Source organism: Tasmannia lanceolata, unplaced genomic scaffold (assembly GCF_043159265.1).
Source record: "Tasmannia lanceolata isolate RefF3 unplaced genomic scaffold, GAP_Taslan_0.1 ptg000023l, whole genome shotgun sequence".
Taxonomy (NCBI): Eukaryota; Viridiplantae; Streptophyta; class Magnoliopsida; order Canellales; family Winteraceae; genus Tasmannia; species Tasmannia lanceolata.
Genome location: NW_027518700.1, coordinates 27,767,088 through 27,793,349, shown reverse-complemented (window position 1 = coordinate 27,793,349; position 26,262 = coordinate 27,767,088).

The following is a 26,262-nucleotide window of genomic DNA, read 5'->3' as shown; positions in this document are numbered from 1 at the left end:
GCCATCCATTTTAAAGGCCATCACATAGATAGGGTGTCTACAAAAAATCAGATCCATAGGATCATCCCAACCCTACGATTTGTGGAGGTAAAATGGATGTCTTTAAACCTTTACAAATTAGTCCATTTTTTGCCTCCACAGTTCGAATGGTTAGGATGATCCTATGGATCTGATTTTTTGTGGACACCCTATCTATGTGAGGGCCTTAAAAATGAATGGTTTGGATCACCCAAATAATGTAGCCCCCACTGTATTTTAAGCTAGTGTGTAGATAACTTATCTACACATGTGTAGGAACCGTTTTCTCTCTCTCTCTCTCTCTCTCTCTATATATATATATATATATATATATATATATATATATATATGTTGATATCTACTACTATGAGGAAGGGGTGTTTTACTGTTCACCCTTACGTGTCAGTTTCCCCTTGCTTCCTCTGTTTATTTTGATTTTCTAAAATACCCAAAAAATAAGGAAAAAATCCAAAAAAAAAACAGAAAGGAAACAGGAAAAAACCATTAAAAAAAGGCAAAAGTCTCTCTGTCTCACTCTATGTAGCACTTTATCCGCGATATCTCTCGCTCACCCGAAAATCTCGCCGAGGAGAAAATGCCGATTTTTTCGATTTGCACGGGTAAATAAAAAAAAAGAAGCCATGGATATCAATTTCCAGAACATTCTTCCCGCTCTCAGAAAACCGACTCTTCGCATCTCTAAATCCTACGCCAAAAAAAATCTGAGAACCCCCTTTTGTTTATCTCCTCCTCTCCCTAGCTCTCTTACCCAGATCATTTGCTTCCTATTCGCCCCTTGCGACCTCTTTCTCTTGCTCAACATTAGTCCTTCATCAGGATCGTTGTGCACGAGATGGGTTTGTGTTTTCTCTATTTTATTGGTTTTTTTCCCAGTTGCTAGGTTTAAAGGCTTCGGTTTCTGCTCTTGGTTTTAGGTTGGGTTTTCGATCTAGGGTTTCTACTCTTTTTTCTCGTTAATAGGGAACAATTTTGTGCATCTCTGTGATTCCGGGAATGCGGAACTAATTCGCAACGTAATTATCGTCTTTATAAATTTTTTGCATTTTTACTCCCTGCTCATACAATCCGAGCTTTGGCTTCACTCTGGGTTAAAACATTTCTTGGTGGCTGTAGGTTTCATGGAGATAAGCGAAGCAGGTTGAGCGAGATACTCTATTTTTATTGCTCTTCTCTAGATGCTTTTATCTTTTATGATTTCTATTTATCTTTGTGGGATTGAATTTTTCCTGTTTCCTTTCTGATATGTTTCAGGTATTGACATTTCATTTTAACCTCCAAAGATTTTACCTGCAATTGATTAGGCTTAAAAAGGTTTCTTATTAATTGATGCTTTGTTTATGTTTTTTTTTAATGTGATATTACTATTAATTGTTTTGTTTAGTTTTTAAATTTGTTCTGCTCATGTGTCATCATAAAGATAGCTGGGATGGTTAAGCTTTTGATAACTGGGTGTTATTTTGATTACATTTTCTGGAAGCATGGATTGGTAATTTCTACTCACTCCATTAATGGTGTTTACCTTGATTGGTGGTAGGTCCTCTCCATGATTTTTAAACTATTTCTTCATTCAGATGTCTTGAAGCATGACGAACAATTAAGAAAATGCCATCTATTTTTATTTGATTTGTTTTTTTTATGTTGGGTTGGTAATTTCTATTTGGATAATTTGGGGGTGATCTATTGTTGGTTATCTTCTACAGTTTAGGCTTCTGGGTTGATCCCTCCTTTTCAAGGGGTTCATTTACCCTCTTTATTACATTTTTTTGCCATTTTGACTCTATTAACAAACTGCAAACATGACTTTAAAAATTACACTGGCAATTCCTAATCTTTTGTTCTTCTGTCTTTCTTAATTATACATTGGATCCCAAGGTTTAGAGAAATAAATATGATGTTTTATGGTGGGTAGACGTGCATCCCAATGCCTAATTTGTTGGCTTAAAAAAATGCAACTGGGGAATTTGTTGGCTTAAAATGGCTGCTTATTAATTGATGCTTCTTGCATGCCATAACCACATCTAAAAAAAAATTAAGATATATCACTGCCTCGGTTTGAATTTTTCCATTTTTTTATAAAAATGTAGGTACCAGGTGTAGACACCCCCATTTTGCTCCGCTCTAATCAACAAAGAAATTAATGTTTTGTTATCAGTCTTTTTTCAGTGTTTTCTATTTCCATGTCCGTTTCTTATTTTTCTCAATCTTTTCAATCATTTCTGCCGTATTTCGCATTTTCCCAATAAGTGTTGAGAAGGGTTATTCGCGAGAATCCGAGTAAGAGAGAATTTAGACCCGTTTGGTGGGCCCGCATTGAGCATTTGTTTAGATTTGGATCAGACAGGGGGCCCGCATAGTGTTTTAATGAAAAATGAGTTTTGAACCTACTTCGATCTAATGCCTAAAGATGGCCATCAAGGGACGGTCAAGATTATCAAATGGAAATAATTTGGGGCACTTCTCCATTGTATTGTGGTCTATCCGATAAACAGATTTGATAAGCCTAAGAAAGCGGTTTTAGAAGGACGACCAAGTTACGTAATGGCATAACAAATCGATGGTTCAGATCATTTTACCGAAATGGTTTGCTGGGCGCAATTAATTGGTGTTGTGGCCAATCAATGGGATGGATCGGGTTACCCCATGGAAATGGTTTCTTTAAACAGGACCTATCCCGGCAAGTGGCCGATCTTGATCACCTAATAAAGAGGGCATATAAGTGGTTTTTTGAAAGTGCAAGGTTATATAGCCTATTACATGGTATGATTCTAATTATTCGTTTAGAATGGGCCCGCTGTTTGATTAAAGTCTGGAATATTCTGTTAAAAAAGGAGGGACGTTGCCAATAGAAAATAAGATTTATCTAAATATACCAAGAGAATATTAAGGGTTGAGAGTGAAAGAATAACAAGCAAGAGGAATGAGGTTTTTGGTCTCTTTGGAAATTGGCTAAATCCAGCATGCCATGGAATGGAATTATATGCAGATGATTGATTGAAAGTTGCATGTTGCCTTCTCTGATAAAGGATACTTTATTCTATTGTTAGAAGAGGATAGCAAGGTTGCCATATGAAGTGTGTTGGAGACTCATACGAAAAGGAGAGTGAGGATTGATTAAAAATGAAGTTTTTCTTCTTTTCTAAGAAAAGGGATGAGGCGGTTGTTTTTTCTTTAGAGACTTTTTAGATAACAAGAGAAAAGAGGAGAAGAGCTCTCATCTCTGGGGGGGGACAAAAAAAGAGAAAAAACTTTCTTATACCGTGGATCATTTTTGTTGGATGGAGAGCAGACTCTAGAAAAAAAAAGGAGAGGAGATAAAAACAGGAGCTCCCTAAAAGCTCTGATGGCTCGATTCCTCGAGGGTTCGCTCTCTACCTCCCTCAAAACAGCAGCTCTCTAAAGCTCTCATCTCTTTCCCTATCCCAACAGCAGCCCTCCATCACTCTCCTCTCCCTCCCTCTGTTTTCCTATCCCAATAGCAGCCCTCTATCACTCTCATCTCCATCACTTCTCATCCCCTCTACACTTTCCAAACGAGAGCTCTGTTATATATATATATATATATATATATATATATATATATATATATATATATATATATATATAACAGAGCATCGTGTTTTTGCATAGATCACCAGCCGACTTTCTCTCTTTATCCCTCTATTTTCACGATCTCTTTCTCCGTTCCTCTGTTTCTCTATCTCTATCACTCTCTGTATCTCAATCTCCCTCAGTTATCACTTTCCCAATTTCGGTCTCTCAATCTCCCTCTGTTTCTTTATTTCTATTAATCTACGTGTATTTCTTATTCTCCATCTCTCGGTCTCTCTCATACCCTCTGTCTCGGTCTCTCTCACTCTTTCCATCTCTCGATTTCTCTCACTCTCTCCATCTCTCGATTTCTCTCACACTCTCACTCTCTGTGTATCTCTCACACTCTCACTCTCTGTGTGTCTCTCATACTCTCAATCTCGGTTTATCTCACAACCCCTCTGTTTCTCTCTATCTTACGCTCTCTCTCAATCCCTCCCTATATCTTACTCTCTCTCTCTCTCTCTCTCTCTCTCTATCTTTCTCTTTATCTCATTCTCACTTACTCTCAGTTACCTTTCTCTCTCACACTCTCTCTCTCCCTCTACACAGTGGTGAATAAAAAAAAAACAACAAAAAAAGGAAAGGAAGGACATCGGATCGAGCGTCGGCGGGATTTTCAGATTTTTCGGCTCTCGGATTCGGCGACGATCTTCATCACAGGTAGGCGCACTATTCTCAGATTTTTCTGGGATTATTTGGTATTTTTTATGTATTTTTGCATGGTTTTTAGCATTTAATTGAATTTAATTGAATATTATATGTGTGTGCTCAAAATCATGATCTACATGAGTGTTTCCATTCCGTTTCGTCTCGAAATTTAATACGCTGATCTATTTAAATAGACTAAAATAATATGGTACTGATACATTCAACCATGAATTTTTAAAGATTTTTGGATTTTGTTTGGTATATTATTTGATGCTTTTTTTTTAAATTATCAGATTTTGTGAGAATTTTTACTGACATTAGATCACAATTAAAATTCTTAAAATTTTTACAGTAGTCTTATCTTTCATATTTCTTGATGCTGTAAAATTTTCAATTGATTTGGATCTTTTTACCTAAGGGTTGTAGTCTAAATTCATAATCTGGTCTGAAAATTGAAAAATCCGAAATTGATAGTAAATAGTCTCTCAAATTCATGAAAATCTCACAGGATGCTATTTTTACTTATATCTTAATACTGTACAAATTTCACTGGATTTAGATTTCTATTTCTAGTAGTTTCTGTGTTATTTATGCAATCTGTTCATATACTTATTAAATCAAAATTAAATAGGAGTTTAATGTAAAAATCTGCAAAATTCTTCCAGTAAGCTACATATATTCCCATCTTATTTCTGTAGAAATTTCAATTTGTTTCAAATTTATTTGCAATAAATTCACTTGTAAAATCACTCATGCGGTTTAAAATTGATAAAATCCACTCAAAATTGAAATTAATTAAAAATCATTATCAAAATTTCTAAAGAACCTTAAATTTTTGTCACATAATAATTCTTTAATCCATTGAAACAGAAATCTTAAGATCCTTAGATTTTCCTGGTAAAATGGCCAGTGCATCCATAATCGTATCCCAATTGCAACCGATCTTTGACAATTTGAATATTTAAGCTATAGCATGTTGTTGGCTCCGAGGTTACTGTCCACGGAAATCCTGAGATATGCCAGGCAATAAGGTGCTATAACCTAAGTATTAAATTGCAGAAGGAAAGAGCGCACAATTCCCTTCCATGGTTGTGATTCGAGGTCGAAACTTGCGAACCATAGAGCCTTTGGTATTCCTTAGATGTTTAGGAACCGAAAATCCATGAAATCTGAAAATCAGTAACTTTAGCAAATTAAATCAATTTACATCATGTCTTTCGGAACCGTTGGATTGCGGTTTCCATCGTAAGAACCGTTAGAGCCCTATTTAAGAACATTTGCGTCATGTCGTGTCCTAGGTTTTAGGGAGTCCTAGAGTTAGGAGTCCAGCCTCATCACGGGCGTTTGCTATGGATAGCAACCGTGCCATAGATCTAGTTACACTAGTCACCTCATTTTTCTCATAGGACAAGCCTAGTTACCTAAGATGTAGGTTCACCTGCATTAGTCAAAGGGATGTCTTGCACTTAGATAGGATCATATAGCATCTTAGATGAAATCCTAGGATAATAAAATCTTCAACTTGAATTAAACAACTTCTTTTAAAACTGTTGAAACAGTCAATCCAGTCTAGATCTATGTCTTAGATGAGTTAGGCATAAGTAGCTTAGCTTAGGTGCACCGAACTACGTCGACTCTGATCCCAGTGAGGCTTGGGTACGTAAGCAGCTTGGATACTTGATGGCATACCAATCACGAGTCGGCTCCACACATAAGTGGGGTTTTGTATATTAATCCTTAAATTAAAAGTAATTAAATCACTTAGGACTTTCCATGAAATTAGAATTTTAGGAGAACTTTCACTTAGATGGAATTCAAACAAATTAAGAAAATCAAGATACACATTTAGGAATTACATTGAAATTAGATCTTAGGATGCATGTCACATAGTTCGCACACTAACATAGAGTTGAATGAGCCATTTAAAATAAATTTCAAAGAGTTAACTTTTGGAATTGAAGACCGATTGTCGGGCAGGAATGGTGCATGTGGTGGATAACTTCCCATACCTTCCATTCTTGTAACCAGGTAACGAGTCTAGATTTCTGGTTAATTATGGGTCCTAGATCCCACATCTAGGTGGCGACTCTGTCAGTCTCTTTTGTGTGGAATTCGGATTGCCTTAGTAATCCCAAGTTCACATAAAAGATGAATTAAAATTAATAATAAAAATGCACACGCCAATCGCGTGGGTACGAGAGACCAAGAGAAGGCATGGCGGCTCGCGCCCCAACCCTCTCGCGGGATCGGGTCCCACACCAGGTTCATAAGAACTGAATTAGTATCTTATTGTCATTTACAATTCCTACTCTTTCTTCAGTAAAATTTTATAACTACTGTTTTTCCTTAAGATCAGGAGTTGTTACATTCGGCATATTTTATACGATGTGCTCCAGTATTGGATTGTTCACGATAATATGGTTTATAACTCTCTCCCTCTCTCCTCAATTTCTGTAATTTTGTTTCATTCTTCACCTTATGATTTGGCTAAAGTGTTTTTGTAGGTATCTTTCTGAGAATGGAAGAACTACCTCGATCTTTCAACCCCTCTTGCTAATGATTGTGATAGAGCAAAGTTGTTCAATACACAAGGTAATTTTAATTTCTGCTCTACATTTGGGTACTGTTATCATTTCCCATTTCATATTGCCATGTAATTTATGAAAGGTGTGCAAATAGATCTCGATTCCTCTATTTTTTCTTACAACCTGCTTGACACTGTCTGTTTTAGTTTTAATGGTAATTCTCTAGGATGGGCTAATAATTTGTTATTCTATGCCTACAGAGTTTCTCTAGGTATTGTAGTCTATATATTGACCATTGTGGTTATATTGGAAATGAGAATTGCTCTAATTCTGACTCTTCAACTATCCACAAATATTGCTTTACTTTTGCGTTTATAATGTATTATGTAATACGTAGTTAGCAAGCTTGGTTTATTATCACACTTGACCACACATATCTTTATTTCTCTATTTTATAATGTCTCAAAATCAATATGCAATGTTATTACTTATAAAATTTTCTATTATCAAACTTCTTTTAATTCAGTATTAATTTTTTCTTCATTTGAGATCAGTATTAATTTTTTCTATTTTTTTTACTAGAGCTCTCTCTCTCACCCCTCACATATAGCAGAAGAGAAAAGGAGCACTCTGTTTCATGTTCCGATTAATTCTTTTGACCTTAAATTTTTATATATTGCTATGGAGGTTTTCATGTCATGATTTAAAAACCGGGTCATGAAACCGGATATGGCCGATAAGCAAGCTTATATATTTTTAATGTTTTCTCTCTGTTTCTGCTATATTTTAATGCCTTCACTGATATATTTTTTCCCTTAAGCAAGCTTATATATTTTTACTGTCTTCACTCCGTTTCATATGATCTTAGATAGTGGGTTCTTGAGTTCATTGGTGGAATAGTTGTTCTTTTTTAAACTTTTTTTCCTGTGTGTTTCAAGTAACCTTTTGATTTTTTATGTGGTATTGCAGATTTTCATTTTCAAACCATTTATCTGGGGAAGGAGAGGATCCGGGTGATCGTGTCTGATATTGGAGAAGACAGATCATAGCTCTGAATGGCATTGGCCCCAAATAATTTAGGTAATCCTTCTTTTGATATCTTAGCCAGGATTTTATTTCATAGTTGATAGTTGTGTGCTTCAGATCTTTCTAGATTCTAATGTTAAAAAAGGGAGTTGGGATCTTTGCAGAGAGAAACTGGTGTGAGTGGGGTCTTGGGTTTATATGATCCAGGTCTCTTTGATTTAGTGGGAGTGGGGTATTGAGTTCATTTGTGGAAGAACCGCTGCTTTTTTTAAGCTTCTTCTTTACGTGTTCCAAGTTACCTTTTAAACTTCATCTTTGTCCAAGATAAAGCCTCTCTGAGTGACCTTTGCTATAGTGCTTTCTTCTGATGTATGCATACATATATATTCTCCTTTCAAGTTGAGTGAATTGGCTTCATGGATGACAACATTTAGACAACAGATGTTTTCCTTACCATTTTGAATCTGCAATACGAACAACATCTCCTACATTGCAAATAAGGACTGGTGATTGTTTGAGGTATTACATAATGTCTATTAGTGCATGCTTGATTTGACGTTGTTATAAACATTCTTGAATGACATTGTAGCCTGCTTGCATTCCTGTTATGTAGTCCAAGATTTATTTAGAGACACCTTCAATTTATAATGATAATTTTTTTTGTGAATGGTATCATTTTTATTAACAATTTCCAAGTTGTTGTAAGCATTATTGAACTGCCCCCATCATTTGGATGGGCAGGTAAGAGGCTTCTCACGAACACGAAGTAATGGCGTGGAGCTGCTGGAGCTATGGAGCAGATGAGAGATGGTTTTCATTGCTCACGCAAAGCGTCGAATCCTCTTAGGAACTCACATAGGTATCTCTGTGTTAATTTTTTTTTTCAGAATCTTCTCTCCCAATCTTCTCTTTTTCTCTTAGGGTTGGGGTTTACCTCATTTTCTTTTGGGTTTTCTCCTCTTTCCATTTTCTTCTTTTTACCATATATCCCATCTATTTCCAATTACTGAATGAGGTTATCTTGCTAATGAAAGAGATTTTAGGGATGGGCTTTTTGTTGTTTGTTTGTTTTTCTCCATGAAAGCTCCATATTGGGGTTAGGGTTTCCATTTCCACCATTTATTTTTACCCAAGATCCCATCTATTTCAGATTACTGGTTCAAGTTTTCTAACTATTAAAGGATCCCAAGTTAAATATGTTTTCCCTACAGTGGTTCTTTATTCAATCTTATCTGACATTTGGTTTTGTATTAATGTGTTTTTCCTTTTCATTGATGTGATTTGCAGGTTTGACAATAATGCAATTTAGTTGATCTTCTATTTCAGGGGTAGTGTTCTAAGAAGTTGTTCTTTCTCACTTCTTGTAATGTGATTTGTAGGATACAAAATTGACGCCATCCCCACCACTTTTGTGGGTTCCATTTTGGTAAACGCAAACAGTTCCAAACCCCCATTTCGATTGGAAGATGAAAACCAATCTGGATTCTCTATTTTTTAATGGTATATTCCATCGTGTTCTATTTGATTGGAATATTTTTTCCTCTTACCACCAACTCCCACTGTGATTGAATGCTTCCATATTAGTTCGTTGATAGCTTTGTATTAATCATAATATATACATTGTTTGTGTATTTTAAAAGGGAAATTTCATCAGCACATCCATATTCTGATACTTGCACAAACCCAGATGTCTTTTCTTCTTTAATTGGCTCATGAAAGCTTTTCCAGAAATGTAATAATGTTTTGACAGCTCTTTAAATATTAAATGACAAGATGTGTTAGTGAAAATATCAAAATATTAGTTAATTTTTTCTCATTATATTGTGAAATCCAAGTAGTGACTTGGTTTGGCAACCTAGAGGGGGGGTGAATAGGATGTTTATAAAACTTTTACCTTTTGAAAACTTTTACTAAAATTTCACCCAAGACTTATCCCTTGTTTAATTAAGTTTGAAATAGTTGAACTTAAACAATATTACAAATTAATATAAGTTCAAAAACCCTTGTTGATTAGCAAACTTAATTAGGTGATTTATAACCTAGTTAGCAAGGTACCAATATTCAATCAAAACCAAAATGCTAACTACTCACTCAATTCCAAATATGTAAGAATGCAAGCACAAATAAATAAGAAAGTGAGAGGGAGAGAAAGATAGAGAAATACCAACACAAGTGACACAAAGATTTATAGTGGTTCGGCAAACGGCTTACTCCACTCTACTCAAGGTCGCACTTGAGGATTTCCACTATTGAGACCTCTACGACGCCCGGCTCCGAGGCTTTTACACTCCAAGGGAATTAGATAAGGATGCCCTTCCACCTTTACAATGACTCTCCTTCTCCGCCGAGTTCTAAGCGCTTTCTCCCAAGGGAATTAAACACGGATGCCCTTGCCACCGATCGAATAAAGAAGAAGATAAAAGCTTTGCCTCTATGTAGGCTACAATGCAAGTTGAAGCTCCAAGGATGCTCTCAAGAATAAACAAGTTTAAGCCTAAACCAATCTCAAAAGATTTTCTCAAATCAAGGCACAAAGAGTTTGGTTGGTGAGAGAATTTAACCAAAAATAGTTCACAAATGATTTTCTATGGTTTGTTGAAGTTGGACAATGTTCCTCACATGTTTTAGACCCATTAGATGGGTATATATGGTGTCCCAACTCCATGTGACCGTTTGGGGGGCAAAACAGTCAAAACTGGGTCAAAAATTCAACTAGCCGTTGGACAACAACGGCTATATTTTTTTGAATTCATAGTGTTCTCGGAGTTCCGAGACATTTCTCGGAGTTCCGAGCAAATTCTCGGAGTTCCGAGCAAAATTCTCGGGGTTCCGAGAATCCAAACAGAGCCTTTATTTTTAGAACCTGGACCATTTCTCGGAGCTCCGAGAATGGTCTCGGAGCTCCGAGAATGGTCTCGGAGTTCCGAGCTCGGAGCTCCGAGAACAATTCTCGGAGTTCCGAGACTGGTTTCCAGCAAACAGTGTCGAACTTGTAAAATTCATATCTCCCTCATTTCTCGTCGGATTTTGACGTTCCTATACTCTACGGATATGAGAAAAATGAGAGCTATCTGTTAAAAATAGTTTCAAAAATATTTGAAAATGTTTTAAATAAGTTTTGATAGGATTTAGTTGCTGGTCCAGGTTGTTGTTTCGGAACTCTGTTTTGTTCATTCTTGTGTTGAATGCCATATGGGTCCCAACATGTTGGTACACCACCATGGCCATTCACTTATCCATTTAAGTCCTTAAAGGGTGTGTTAGTCTCTTTGAAAAACATATTTTTAGGGGTTTAAACAATGTGCCTTGACAAGAGGAAATGCAAGAGAGATAGGAATACATTCTACCCTTTTCTATCACTCTCTTGAACTCTTCTTTGAGCTGGGATCTTCTATGGTTGAGCTTCCATGCTTGACATCTTCAAGTTGTGGTACAAGCTCCTTGGTCCTTTGCATTAGGTTCTTGATCCTCGACCTTTGGCCTTCATGAACTTTCTTTGTTTGTTCAATGCTTTGAGATGGTTGATGATGAGCTTCTCCTTGGTACTTCCAAGGTGTGATTGGTCCAAGTATGTTCCAAGCTCCTTTGCCATTGTGTTTGGTTCATCTTCAAGCATAGGCCAACAAGGTGCGTGCTAGTATGATTTGACTTGTGTAGGACCTGTCTAAAGCACAACACTCAAGGCAAATGATCAGTCCATAAACAACTAATCAATTTGCGTTTGTTAATCATCAAAACAAGTTGATTGAATGAACCCATGGGGAACCCTTGGGCTTACATATTGTTTATATTTGGTCTTAGATTGATCAACTGTCCCTCCAATATATTTTTCCCATTTTTTCTCTATTTTCTGAATCATTCTTTTGGTTTTCTACTTAAGGTTCTTCATTTAATTCTTAGTTAGGAGATTGCTTACAGGTAAAGTCCAGATGCAGGTTATATCATAGGCGATATTAAAAAATCCATTTCTATTTGTTCCAAGCCAGCCTTCTAGTTTTTTCGCACTTTGCTTTTAATTTCACATATTTAATATTCTTGATAGGGTTATTTCCATCTGCTTTATCAAGTCTTGGAATTTGAAAATGAAAACAAGAAAACAAGGTAGAACTCAGAACTTTTGATTCCAACTCTGCAAACTAGGTATTTATGTGCCGTACATAGCACGGGTTATTAAAAATTTGTACTCCAAATTTTTAATACTTCTTTTAATCAACCATTAATTTGTTCGTTTGTCACCCGTGCATAGCATGGGTTTCTTACTAGTATATATATATATATATATATATATATATATATATATATATATATATATATATATATATAAATGTCTTTGTTAATAGTTAACAAGAGACAATGAGAGAATTTTTCGAAGACAAATTGGAGTCGAAATAACTCCCATTGGATGCTAGTTAGTAATTAATTAAATGGATAAGTAATTATTAATTAATTATTCATTAATTATACTTTATTACACATTATTAATATGATTAATAATATGTATAGTAATATGAAATCCAAATGTGGATAGTTATTCCCAAACCGGTTTTGCAAAAATTGCAGAATTGGAATGGAATTGGGAATTGGGATAGGACTATACATTTGGATAAGGTTTATGGGGCCCACCACACTCCCAAAACAGTTGGAGAGCTGGGAAAAATATTCCCAATTGTTCAAGGACTTTGAGTTGCACTCAAACTCCTCTTTGGATAAGAATTGCTAAATTGTAGGATCTACAAAGCAAACAATTTGTTTCTCTTATGAGATAAGGCCACAAGGGCTACAGAAAGACTTCAATACACGTTCTCCTAAGTATCTTGGGCGTTCTCACAAAGCCTTGGATGTTTAGGAAGAGTCCCAATTCTTCAAGGAGTTTTAATGCAAATAGTGTTTGTATTGGATAGGAATTGGGAGAGATAAACAAGGGGAAGATCAAACGAAACTCTTCTTATTATTTACGAGAGGGCTGAACAAATTTTGAAAGTATTCCATCTCCAAAATTCATCAGCCACTTCTCTTCCCTTGAGAAAATTGTTTTCGCACTCTGTCTCGCTCTTCATCTCTTCCAATTGTTGGAAATTCACCCTATAATTTCAAAGAGAAAGGATTCCAATATAATTCTCTGATATTTATAGCAAATGTACTGATTAGATCAGACCTTAAAGAAGTGAATAAGTGTTATTCATATCCACGATCAACGGTGCAAAGAAAAGAATCCATCTGTTCAACTTGCGGGCTCGCGGCGTTGAGAACGATCGCAACCGTTTGAGGAGTAGATCAAGCAGTGTGATTTCTTGATTTCTTCTTCAAAGAGGTATTTCTATATGTTTAATTAACATAATTAACTAATATAGACTCTATGATCTTGGGCAATAACAAGATCGAAAAGGAAATTTTAAAGTTTTATGCGATTTTTGTTCCGCTGCGCATAGCGATCTTGCCGGAAGGGGATAACCTTCCTACAGAGATTTGGGTCAAACTTGAAAGTATTTACAAAGATCATTATTGTCATTTTGCATTAGTGGATGTAAATGCTTCTCATATACATGATAAAGTTAAGAGTCCTTGTAAAAACTTAAAGTCTTTTGAAATGAAAAAGGATCTCAAAATTTTAATTTCCAACTTGCAAAAATAGATACAATCTTTGAAAATGGAAATTGATGATATCTCGTCCAAAAATGATGCTTTGAATCAAATGAATCTTGATTTGATTAGTGTAAATAATGACTTGATTTAAAGATGTAAGAAAATGAAATTTTGGTTTTTAAAATCCAATAATTACAAGACGAGAAGAAAAGTTGTGAAAATTTTAAGTCTTCTTGTAGATTTGAGTGTCCTTCTAAGTGTAGTGCAAAATGCAATTTTCATGGAAAAATTGGACACTTTAAAAATTGATTGTGTGTTTAGAACTTTACCTAAAACTAAGATGGATTGGATTGAAAAGAGTACTTTAGATAAAGATAAACCATTTGGAACCAAACTGGTTTGGCTTCCAAAGGCCCCAACATATTTCTCTATGCCTTTGCCTTAGATTGAGGGCTTGTGCTTTCAATTGAACAACTTTATGATTTTTGTAGTTTGTGCTCAAGGTTCTTATTTAAATTAATGTATCTCATACCTTGGCAATGTATGTTTTGATGAATTTTCCCATCTATTCTTTTTTTATCTATTTAGGGTGATATTTGATTTAGGGGGAGCTTGATAATGTGTTTGTCTTTCAAAATCCCATTTTTGATTAAACCCTCGTTGTTTTGAATTTTGATTTTAAAAATGGGGAGTTTTGTATTATTTTATGCCTTGACTAATGGGGAATTTTATTTGCATATGTTTATCCCTTATGCTTTAAAAACTCTCACTCCTTCTTTTTGTTAATGACAAAGGGGGAGAAGTTTTATGTTTATTGTGCTTACATGTGGCAATCACCTTGTGTATTGTCATCATAAAAAAGGGTCAGATCAGGGGCGGAGCCAAGAATTTGCTCTAGAGGGGACAAAGTTGCAAAGAAGGTTGTTATAGCATGTTGAGGCCCACCATTCTACCCTTCATGTTTGATAGGTAGGGCCCACCATCTCCCCCTAACCTATGCATATGGTCGAGCCCACAATTTACACCTCAAATTTTGATGTAGTAGGGCCCACTATGCATTGCCCAAGAATATTGGTGATTTAATAAATTCCATGAACCCCCCACCCCAAGAGGATCACTTTCTACTTTGAAAATCCTAATCATATTCGAGATTTTATTTTTTTTGCGTGCACGTAAAGTCAAGCATTTTTCAAAAATTACTATGGGGCCCACTACATACGATGATCCAAACTATTCATTTATCGGGCCACAACATAAATTGGTTGCATCACGTAAATCATCTCCATAGGATGATCCTAACCATTCAATCTATATAGGTTTCTATAGCGGGCAATCCCATTATAGATCGGAGGGTTAGGATCATCCTTTGGAGATGATTTACGGGGTGCAGGTGTGCAACCTACTTATATCGTGTGCAACAAATGAATAGTTTGGACCATCTTATGAATTGGGCCCTACTTTTTTTTTAAATACGTGACTTTAAGTGCATACAACATATAAAATCTCATAATTAACTAGTAGAGAGTTTTCACATGGTATGCGCCAGTATAGTCCAGTAGTTTTCAAAAAGTATTGCACGGGCCATGCGATAGGATGATCCAAACCGTCCATTTGATGGGCCACAACATTAATAGGTTATTCCAAAAATTCATTTACATGGGATGATCTTAGCCGTCCAATATATAGAGGTGTACATCATATTATTTTACCACATAAATTAGTGGGATCATACTACGTATATGAATTTTTGGGCACAACTTATTTTCGTCTTGGCCCATCAAATGGACGGTTTAGATCACCCTGTGGTGCAACCCGTACAATACAATTTTTCTAATACGGGCTTACACCATGTAAAATCTTGTGACTCCCTTAATCAAATGGACGGTTTGGATCGTCTTGTGGCGTACTATTTTTCAAATACAAGCCTACATCATATACGATTATGCAGATAAGGTGCCATTCTCCTCAGCAAATCAGTTGAAACAAGAGAGGGGGCATTTATTGATATTGAGAGAGAGAGAGAGGGAGAGAGAGAGGGTTAATCTTGGTAGAAAAAGGGCATTAATAGGTGACAAAATTCTATAATATATGGAAGATTCCGGATAGAGTTAATCTAGGTGGAAAAAGGCATTAATTTAGTTGGCAAAATCATATAAGATAGGGAAAATTCCGGATTTTCATAGAAGAGGAGCAACTTTATGAAAAAAACTTAATCCTATAGGCTTTGAAAATTTTCTGTATTTCAGGGGGGCAACTGTCCCCCTTTGGCTCCGTCTCTGGGTGAGATTGAAAGCCCAATGGTTCACACCTTGGCAATCTTCTATGTTTTGATGATTCCAAATACAAATTGATTTGTGTTGTTGTTTCTAATGTGTTTGATGTTTTAGTGCATATAAATCAAGATCATTTAAATCAAACACTATGGATCAAGAAATCTTGGATCTAAGGCAAGGAGAATGGAAAGTTGGAGCTCGAGTGGACTTTAGAATATCCAAGATATGGTGGACTTGTAGACTTGAAGAACGATGACCTTTATGAAGACCTTTAGTTCAAGTCAAGTCATTTGATAGATTGTAAAAGTCCATCTCACCTTAGGATTTAAGAGGCACTCAAATAGGATTTTAAGACATGATAAATAACTTGGAATAAGCCTTAGAAAACATTACAAAGTCAGTGCACAAATCTGGAAATCCATTATCAAAAGTCTGACGATTGGACAGAATTCTGACCAAACTCTGCTTTTATTTTTGCTTCTGGTTCAATACCAGACGTCTAACGTTTGAGCAGAAGCCTGTCACTCTCTGACCATTACTAGACGTCTGACGTTTAGACAGACGTCTGACCTAGCATGAAAATATGACCGCTGGAGTATAACGGCTGGTTGCTTTTTAGGCAGAAAAATTATAGTTTTGCCCCTCAACGATTAGTCTTTTTTTGGGCTATATATATGGGTTCAAACACTCATTAAATTAGGTTCTAAGACTCCCAAACTTCATTTGAATATCCTGTTGAGTTTGTAATGTTAGAAAAGTGATCTGCAAATCTGTAATTTAGGATTCGAGGATACCTTATAACAAATTAACCTCACAACTTGAAGACAGAGATCAATAATACTATTTTCTGCAATAATAATCTGTAAAGGAAAAAAAAATCGTTAGATCACTTATCGAGTTGAGGCACGAAGAATCTTCGCTGTCCTTAAGGCAAATCTCGCCCCCACTATGACGAATCAACGGTGCAGATGGCCGTCTCGGCGTATGCCTCCAGGATACAACAACTCTCGCTCCAGGGGTGTGCACTCACGCAGCCCGGATGCTTAAGAACTTGCTTATATTTGCCAAAAGCCTTGAGCAGAAGAAGAATCCGTCAAGGATATCTTTCTATTTTCTCTAAAACCGATTTAAAAAGAAAGTTAATCGACACGTTAGGGTGAAATGTCGCACTCTTTTAGTGCGTGAGAGACGTTTTCCAAACGGTCACTAAACCACGATTAAGGAATCTCAAACGGTAAAAAAAAGAGTTAAAACAAAATTAAATAAATTCTTGACCTTTAAAAGGAAAAATAAATATATAAAAAGAAAAGCCTTAGGTCCACGCGCGCGGCCGGCCGAGCAGCGCCGGGCCGGGCAGCGCGCGTGTGTGGTAAGATCAAAAGCCCACCGGACCCAAGTGGGCGATCCGTGCGCGTAGGATCCCCATGACCTCTTGCTTATTCACAAGGTTAAGAGAGTGAAAGTATATATATGGCCACTCTCATCCTCTCAAACTTCCCATCTAGGACTAAAGTTTTCTCATGACTTTAGTCTTTTTGGAGGGAAGCCCAAAAGCATACATATAAAGACTAAAAACACCCCATTGTAAGTTTGAATTACAAAAAGACTTTTTTAACGTAAAAAGTCAACATGTAAACCCATTTGATAAGAGACAAAAACACTCATAATCCTATTTGAACATCATCTTGAGTTTGTAAACCCGATTGATAAGAGGGAAAACACTCCTAAACCCATTTGAACATCATGTTGAGTTTGAAATCCCATTTGTGCCTCTTTGAATCCAAAAGTGAGATTGGACATAGGCTTTTCATTATAAATCTTTTACACTTCCTTGTAACCCTTTGTGAAGGGATTTTATGTTTTCCTCTTTCAATCTTGTATTTGGGCGAGTGTTGGTGGAGATGCAGAGCCATCTGCACAGGACAAGTGTTGGTGGAGAAGTAGAGACATCTCTACAGGGCTAGTGTGAAGAGACCTTGTGCCATCTCAAGAGTGAGTGTTTGGAGACGCGGAGCTTTCTCTAGATTGTAATTGGGTTGATTCCCCTTGGTTAAGGGATTCATTTTAGTGAAGCCATCAAGAGTGATGGTGGAGTGGAGTAGGTCCTAGGCTTGGACCGAACCACTTAAAAATCACAGTTCACTCTTTCTATCTCTCTCTATCTCTTTTGTATGTGCATTTGATTTTTACCTTCATTTGTGGTTAACATTTAAATTGCCATTGTTTTTAGCTTCCACATTGTTTTTTAGTGTAGACGCCCCATTTTGCTCTGCTGTAATCAACAAAGAAGTTAGTGTTCGTGTTATCAGTCTTTTTCAGTGTTTCCCCATTGCCGTGTCCGTCCCTTATGCTTTCTCAATCTTTCCGATCATTTCCGCAATGATCCGTATTTTTCTTTTCGCTAAGTGGTGAGAATGGTTATGCAGAAGAATCCAAGCCAGGGGAGAATTTGGAACCATTCGGTGGGCCCGCATTGAACATTTATTGAAATTAGGAACTGTTTGGTGGGCCCACATTGAGCATTGGTTTAAATTTGGATCAACAGGAGGCCCGCATATTGTTTTAATGAAAAATGAGTATTGAGCCTACTTCGATCTAATGCCTAAAGATGACCATCAAGGGAACGGTCAAGATCTCAGAGAAGTCATTTTAACAACCAATTTTGCTGCGACCATCAGATTAAGCCATCCAGATAACCCCTGAGAACTATGCAAGGAGCACAGCGAATTTAAATTAAGGTTCATTAAATGAGTGGCTCGGATTATCCCATGAAAATGGTTTGTAGGCCCAACCCATTTGCATTGCGGCCCACTAATTGGGCGGATTGGCTCATCCAATGGCTGATTTGTGGGGTAGGACCATCCATGTTGTGACCCATCAATTAGGTAGTTCGGATCGCCATATGGAGATAATTTCAAGGGTGCAACCCATTTATGTTGCGGCCAAATCAAATGGACGGTTTGGGTCATCTAATGAAGAAGACCTAGAGGGCGTGGTTAATCAATTGGATGGCTTGGATCAGCCCAGAGGATTGATTAGGAGAGTACAATTAATTCGCATTTGATGCTCGCAATTTGGATGATGCGGATCAGCCCAATGAATTGAATAGTTTAGACCATTTTCCATGTGTTGCTAGGTCCCACATATGGACTTTACATGTTGAAATTTCTTAAAAAAGAATTGGCTGAAGGAATGTCACGTGAGTATAGTGCAGTTACTAATTTAACAAATTGCTTTTCTCACCTAAAGAGAGCTTAATCATATATTCTTCTAAAAACAGCAAGCTTCTGATATTTTTCTAAAAATCCGTGGCTCATTATCCGGGTAAAGAAAGCAAGCCCTTGATATTCTTTCCAATAAAAATTCGTGGGAGGATACTCGAAAAGAAAGTAAGGCATTCTTGCTAAAAAAATTTTTTTTTAATAAGATCTTCATTCTGCTAAAAAAAGGGAGGGCGACTGAATTAGAAAGAGAAAAAAGGAAAAAATCGAGCAAGGGAGGAGGGCGGTTTGAAAGAAAAAGGGAAATATAGCTCTGTGAAAAAAAAAAAAAAGAAGAAAGAAGAGGAGGCGAAGAAAAAGGATGGGCGGTTTTCGATTTGGGGCTCTCCCTCGGTGTCTTCAATCTCCCTCTCTCCCTCACTTTTTTTATTTTTTCTCTCTATCCCTCTGTTTTTCTACCTTCCCTCCCTCCCTCTCAAACTCTCTCACTCTCTAACTCCCTCTCTGTCTCTGTCTCTGTCTCTCTCACTCTCTAACTCCCTCTCTGTCTCTGTCTCTCTCACTCTCTAACTCCCTCACTCTCTGTCCATCTCACACTCTCCCTCTTTATCTCTCTTCCCATTCAATACCTTTTTTTAAAAAAATAAAAATAAAAACGTGAAAAAAACAGAGCATTGCATGCTCGGTTTTTTCCACGTTCTATCACTCTTTTCTCAACTTCCTCTCTCTCTCTTTCTCTCTCTATACCTCTCTCTCTCCATCTAACTCTCTCTCTCTCTATACCTCTCTTTCTACATCTCACTCCCTCTCTGTCTGTCGCTCTCACTTCCTCTCTATCTCTCTCACAAAATTTTTTTTACTCTCATTCTCTATCTCTCTATTGCTTTTGGTTTCACTCTCTCTCTCTATATATTCTTCTCCATTTAATCTCACAAACTCTCTTTTCACACTCATTCTCTCACTCCCCTCTAGACCTCTCATAGGTCTCACACTCAACAGAGGAGCGACACTCTCACAGCAGTAAGAAAAACAAAGAAAAAAAAAGAGAAGAAGGAAGCGGGTCGGATCGCAGCGTCGGCGGACTTTCTCGAACTTTTCGGCTCTCGGATTCGGCGGGGATCTCCACCAGAGGTAGGTACACTATTCTGGAATTTTTCCCGAATTATTTGGTATTTGTTTAGATTTTTGCATGATTTTTAAGCATTTAAATGAATTTAATTCAATATTAAATGTGTGGGCTCAAAATCATGATCTGCATGAGTGTTTCAATTCCGTTTTGTCTCAAAATTTAATACAATGATCTATCTAAATAGAGTAAAATAACTATCGGATCGGATCGGACATTGGATCAATGGTTTTTTAGAATTTGAGTGAAGAGTAGAATTTTATTTAAAATAATGGCTGAGAAATTACGAAATTCGAAAAAATAGCCATCTCAGGATGATCTATTTTTTGGAATTTTAAATTTTTCTTCTGTTCATCACATCAGAACAAGGTTGGAGGACATTTTCCGGAGTCATAATTTTCTCGAAAATCGTGTTTTAAAAATAGAAAACTCTTCAAAAATATTGTTTTGACGAAGAAAAATAAATTATATACTAAACGGATTTGAAAATTAATGAAATTTCATGGGAAAATAAAATGATACTGGTAAATTCTACCATGAATTTTTGAAAATTTTTGGCTTTTGTTTGGTATATTATTATATGCTTTTTTTGAAACTTATCAGATTTTGGGAGACTTTTTATAGACATCAGATCAGAGATAAAATTTTCACAATTTTTACAATAGTCTTATATTCCATATTTCTAGTTTCTGTAAACTTTTCAAGTGATTTAGATCTTGATTCATATTGGATGTAGTGTTAATTCATAATCTGGTCTGAAAATTGGAAAATCCAAAATTGGTAGTAAATAATCTCTAAAATTTATTAAATTTTCACAACGTGCTATGTTTACTCATATCTTATTTCTGTAGAAATTTCAATGAATTTAGATTTCTATTTCTAGTAGTTTCTGTCTTATTTTTGCAATCTGGTCACTTAATTGTTAAATCAAAATTAAATATGAGCTTAATGTAAAAATCTGCAAAACTCATTCAGTAAGCTCCATATATTCTCATCTTGCTGCTGTAGAAATTTCAACTCATTTTGAATTCATTTGCAACAATTTCACTTGTAAAATCACTCTTATGGTATAAAACTGATAAAATTCATTGAAAATCCGAAATTAATTAAAAATCATCACAAAGCTACTAAAGAACCTTAAAATTCTGTCACATATTAATTCCTTAATCCATCGAAACAGAAATTTTAGGATTTTTAGATTTCCTTGGAAAAATGGCCAGCGCATCCATAATCGTATCCCAATTGCAACGGATCTTTGACAATTTGAATATTTAAGCTATAGCACGTTGTTGGCTCCGAGGTTACTGTCCACGGAAATCCTGAGATATGCCAGGCAATAAGGTGCTATAACCTAAGTATTAAATTGCACAAGGAAAGAGCGCACGATTCCCTTCCTTGGATGCTATTTTGGGCCGAAATTGGTCAACCCTAGAACCATTGGTAATCCTTGAATATCCAGAAACTGAAAATCCTTGAAATCTGAAATTCATTAACCTTCAAGAACTGAAATCAATTCATCTCGTGTCTCTCGGAATCATTGGATTATGATTTTCGTCGTAAGAACCATTAGAGCCCAATTTAGGAACACTGGTGTCAGGTCGTGTCCTAGGTTTAGGGAGTCTTAGGTTTTAGGGAGTCTTAGAGTTAGGAGTCCAGCCTCATCACGTACGTTTGCTATGGATTGCAACCTTACCCTAGGTCTAGTTACACTAGTCACCCAATCTTTCCCTAGGACAAGCCTAGTAAACCAGGATGTAGGTTAACCTGGATTAGTCTAAGGAACAACTTGCATTTAGATAAGAATCATATAGAATCTTAGATGAAATCTTAGGATAATAAAATCCTCAACTTGAATTAAATAACTCCTCTTAAAACTGTTGAAACAGTCAAATCCGTCTAGGTCGGTGTCTTAGTTGAGTTAGGCATATGTAGCTTAGCTTAGGTGCACCGAACTACGTCGACTCTGATCCCAGTGAGGCTTGGGTACGTAGGCAGCTTGGATCTCTGATGGCATACCAACCGCGAGTCGGCTCCACAACAAATTGTGGCGTTTTGTATATTAATTTTCTTGTAAATGCTTAATTAAATCACTTAGGATTTTCCATGAAATTAGATCTTAGCAGAACTTTCACTTAGATCGAATCCAGACAAATTAAGAAATCAAGATACACATTTAGGATTCACATTGAAACTAGATTTTAGGATGCATGTCACGTAGTTAGCACATTAACAGAGAGTTGAATGAGCCATTTAAAATGAATTGAAAAGAGTTAGCTTTTGGAATTGAAGACCGATTATCGGGCAGGAATGGTGCATGTGGTGGATAAATCCCCATACCTTCCATTCTTGTAACCAGGTAGCGAGTCTAGATTTCTGGTTAATTTTGGGTCCTAGATCCCACATCTATGTGGCGACTCTGTCAGTCTCTTCTGTGTGGAATTCGGATTGCCTTAGTGATCCCAAGTTCACATAAAAGATGAATTAAAATCAATACTAAAAAGCGCACGCCAATCGCGTGGGTACGAGAGACCAAGAGAAGGCGTGGCGGCTCGCGCCCCACCCCTCTCGCGGGATCGGGTCCCACAGTTTGGCGACTCTGCTGGGACCACCTAACTTCATTACGATTCTAAAAGATAATTCATTTGAATTTAATTTAATTGGCTCATAAAAACTCTATACTTGTTAGATTAGTTTGTCTTGTTTTATCTTCTCATCACATTTTACTTGAACTTAATTTAACAAAACCTGAAGGCATCATAGATTGCGCGAACTATTTGCACACAGTTACATCACTTGCATCTAAACCCCTGCATCTCACATGCACACATGTCCTATTTTAGGAACCCGGAGTGTTATCTAGCATGGTTGACTAGGATTTCATCACCTGGTGCCTCTGTGCTAGAGAAGCATTCCACCCTTAGCCTAGCATCTTATGGTGCGTAAACGGATCTCTTGTTCACGTACTGATACGCCGGACACTGGTACAGTATATCGAACACGGATTCGCGCTAAGGGAACACTTGGCCTTATCCCTAGATTAACCCACACATGCATGTAGTATACGATCACATGTGCATCACGTGTGTGAGCCTATCTTAGGATATCCTACCCATTTGTGTCTAGATTAGGCCGTAGTCCATCTTCCAATGGCTACGATCGGTCCTAGGTACACAAACAAAGTCATGAGTCGAGATTCTCTCTCCACTCCGCTAGATTAGGATTAGGGTTTGATGCCTTCAGGTAACACTGTTAAAATGTGCAAAGATTAAAAATTTTCCCTTTGGGGTTAGGATATAAATCCCATCATTTCCAAAGATCTCATAGGATTAGTCATTCATGATCTATCCGTTGAAAGCAATCTTATGCTATCTCATCTAATCTCTTGATCGTGCGTCTTTCATTCTTCTGTCATACGATTCGATCGTATCTTCATGCCATCCCCTAACTAACAAGAGCAGAATCTCACAATCTTTCGATTATGCAATCTCACGATCTGATCATGCCTGGTCCAGATGATCCAATCTTGCTTGTACCCTTGGTCTCTTTCTCCTCTAGGGGCTACCTTTTTCAAGATTATTTTGCTAAGTCCTTCAGAGTTCACTCTCAGAATCCTTGAGCTAGGGGCATTCCCCACGTGCTATCATGTCTTCATTCTTGTGTTTATTTGTTTTGAGGAACCATCACTTTACTTCCCATTCCTTGTCTAATCGTATCATAATTATCATGTCAATCATAGAAAGGAAAAATTCCCTGAATGTCAAGCTTACATCTCGTGTTTATTGTTTCTATGTCAGGATTGTTCACTGCTGAAAATCCAGGAAAGCTTCTTGGGTTTGAATCTATTCGTGGCCAGTGAAGAAGCTAATTCCCCATTTTCTTTGGAAGTCTCTCTATCCACTTTTTCCTACCTATGGCAGATTCTATGGAAAATTTTCAACTCTTTCATGTCACAGAAACCCTGGCCCAGCTCGTCCAACAGATGAAGGAATTGAAGGAAGAAAATCAATTCATCAAAGCTCAACTTACTGAGAAATTTGGTCCAACCACTATTGTTTCTAAGGGCAAAAATCCGAACCTCTCCATGGTTATGGGTTCGGAAGAACTAATTGTGAACCTCTCTAGACAAATGGCTGCGCTAACAGAAGAAGTTCATCAGATGAAGTAACAAATGCAAACCTGGTATTGTCAGTCCCAAGGCTCTGAACATTTCGCTGACAAAAATACCAAAGCCCAAGATGTTGTTACCAGAAACTCTGTCTCTCTGCACCAGCAGGATTCTGTTGGGCCCTTAATTCTTGATTATGACCAAGAGCCACCATCTGAAACTCCTAAAAGAGAATTCACTGATTTGCCTATCCCACGATCTAGTATCCTGAAAGGGTTTAAGAAAAGGGAAAAGGGGATTAACTGGTCACAGGAGCCTATGGTAATCGAATATGATCAACCAAGACCTATACCTCAGAAAAAGCCAGGTAGGCAATTCGCCCCCCTCCCGCTTCCACCATCTGTTATATTGCAACAAGGGTTGGCTTCAGGTGATGTCTATTTACCTCGCATTAAGGATCCTCCCAATCCACTCCCCAGGACATGGAAGGCAGATGAACACTGCGACTTTCACCAAGGATCAGGGCAAACCACCGATCGGTGTATAACTTTGAGGCGTGTGATCCAAAAATTGATTGATGAGCGCAAGCTATCATTCCAGCAAACGCCAAATGTTGTGTGGAACCATGCCGCACCATCGCCGGATAAGGCTTAGGCGCATCGAAGTTTGAGAAGCTCAGGTCTAGCTGCAGTAGAACAGGAAGAATCCAAAATTGAAAGTATCAGCCATGATGATGATTCAGAACGAACCAGCCTTCGCCGAGCCTTCAACGCCAAACAGTTGCAGCAGTTAAAGTTTTAGTCACTTATTATTTTATGTTGAGTCAGTCATCATGGTCAGTACAATTGTTGAGTTCGGTCTTACAGTTCAAGGTCAATGCCTAGTCCATGCAAGTTATCTTCTGCTTCTCTTTTTATTTAGAGTTGTGAATCATGAGCATGTTCAGGATAGGTCCTCAGATGTAATAGCTTTTTCTTTAAAGAAAAATTTCAGTTCCAATAGTTCACTTGTGTCTGTTTCTTAAGTATGCTTCTGATCTTAAAGTAAGACTCCCTCCTCAAATGAGGACAAAATTGACGAAACTCCACTTGAGTCACAGCAATTACTTGAACAAGAGGAGGAGCGCCAATCCCAGCCTTTCAAAGATGAAATTGAAGTGGTAAACACTGGCACTGAAACTTTGATTCAGTGAATGCTGATTGAAAATACATTACCCTCTGAAGAATATGAGGAATTAATAAACCTATTTCGAGAATAAAAGAGATGGTCCAGTAAGCGCTACCATTAATGCCAGGGGAAAGACCCAGATAGAAGGTTCAAGAAAGAATGAAGTGAATATCACATGCTATACAAGGGGCATAAAGTGGAAACAACTTTCATATTTCCAATCAATGACCTTGGTTCTCAAACTCATAAGATGAAGCCAACAAATTCAAGATAAGAAGTTCAAGAGCAAGCATTGAAAAGTGATCATCAGATATCAGGAGTTACAAATCCATAGATGGAGGATGTCAAAGAACAAGTTTTGCTCTATGAAAGTCGAAAGCACATATTAGAATCTTGAAAGAAGAAGATCTATTATCTCTTACCTGGAAATGCCGTCAAACTCCGAAAAAAAAAAGAATATAAATAATCAAGTACCAGAGGGACTCTAGTAACCTAGATCGATTCCCAATCTGAACATCGGAAGGCCTCCTTTGGCCGAATAAATCCCAAAATCAGAACCCAATGTCAAAAGAATACCGGTTTGCAAACCCTTCGAGCCTGAATAAAATTTTCTTGAAAACCCATCAAGCTAGTGGCATTTGCCCCGAACTACGCGAGACCTGATCCCTACACTGGGGTACGTAGGCAGCTCGGTTAAACCGAGTTCGGTCGATTCAAAAAAAAAAAGGAATTCAATCCTTTCAAAAAAAAAGAGAGGGACAAGTTCCAAAAGAAGAGAAGTCAATTATTCAAGAAAGAAAAGGAAAAAAAGAAAAATCAATTAACCTTCAAACGATTTATCTTCAAACTAGGGGCATCCGCCCTGAACTACCCACGACCTGATTCCTACCTAGGGATATGTAGGCAACCTGTTCACAGGTTCGGTCGAAATCTTTGTTTAACCTTAAGCCATTCTTTG